Raw genomic sequence first — 1,093 nt, 5'->3', positions numbered from 1 at the left:
GCCTCCCCCGATTGCTTGAAGATGCGCGCGCAATACAATAAAGGAGGAACCAATGAAAAGCCAGGGTAGAGCCTCGGAGCCGGCCCAAGCGAAGATCGGCACTCGAAGGCCTTGATGAGGAGCAGCCCGCAAAAGGGAAAGCCGTGGAGACGGCAGACTCGCCAGTCAGGCACACCCTGAGGCTGACTACAGCAGACCGGGAGGTGACAATTCCTGTTTTCCTGTTTCCATTTCCGGGAGTTTTTGTAGGAAGTGCAGACGGTGGATCAGGTGTGAACATTTAACCAAAGGCGTCTTGGGAATGGGCAATAGCTAAGATTGTGGCCATCACAGTTCAAGTTACGTATGGCTGGCGTACAACCTAAGGGCTTCTTAGCCAAAAGAAAAAAAAAAAGTTTTAGGCCCAACAAAAAGCCTTTTTTATACTGATAGGAATAGGAACCCTAGATTGAGATCCCAATGGCACACCAAAGCCCGCAATAACCAAGTCTAACCAAATAACTGTTAAGGCCTCTTACCTAAATCCTAGCAGGAATGGAATGGCGGCTCTAAAGAAAAGAGATGTGAGACCTCAAACTTCGTCCCGGAGGGTATCTACAGCATCTGCTGCTTCTGATGCAGATTCTCCAGTTCTTCTTTTGAAGATTCTTCCGTACCTGGATCTGGCAGTTCAGTTGCGAAAGATCCATCTCAAGCTTACACTAGAAAGAACTTTGCTTTGGTCTGTCTCTGTCAATCCTCACCGGCCTTGGTTGGCTTGGCTATTGTTCCTCGATCCATTAACGAGCGCAACATAGCCTTTTTTTGCATGATCGACCGGGATTGTCTTGTCTTGGAACCGTCAATCCTACTTAGATTATAATGAAATGAATTCTTACGCATATCAATCACGAATTGTGCAGTAGGTCGGCGCAAGATCTCTCTTCTCGTCAGGACAGAGAAAGGGAAAGGGTGGCGAAATTGGTAGACGCTACGGACTTGATTGGATTGAGCCTTGGTATGGAAACCTGCTAAGTGGTAACTTCAAAATTCAGAGAAACCCTGGAATTCAAAATGGGCAATCCTGGGCCAAATCTTTATTTTGGGGGTATAA

Source organism: Ananas comosus, linkage group 20 (assembly GCF_001540865.1).
Source record: "Ananas comosus cultivar F153 linkage group 20, ASM154086v1, whole genome shotgun sequence".
Classification (NCBI taxonomy): Eukaryota; Viridiplantae; Streptophyta; class Magnoliopsida; order Poales; family Bromeliaceae; genus Ananas; species Ananas comosus.
This window is presented reverse-complemented; position numbering follows the sequence as displayed.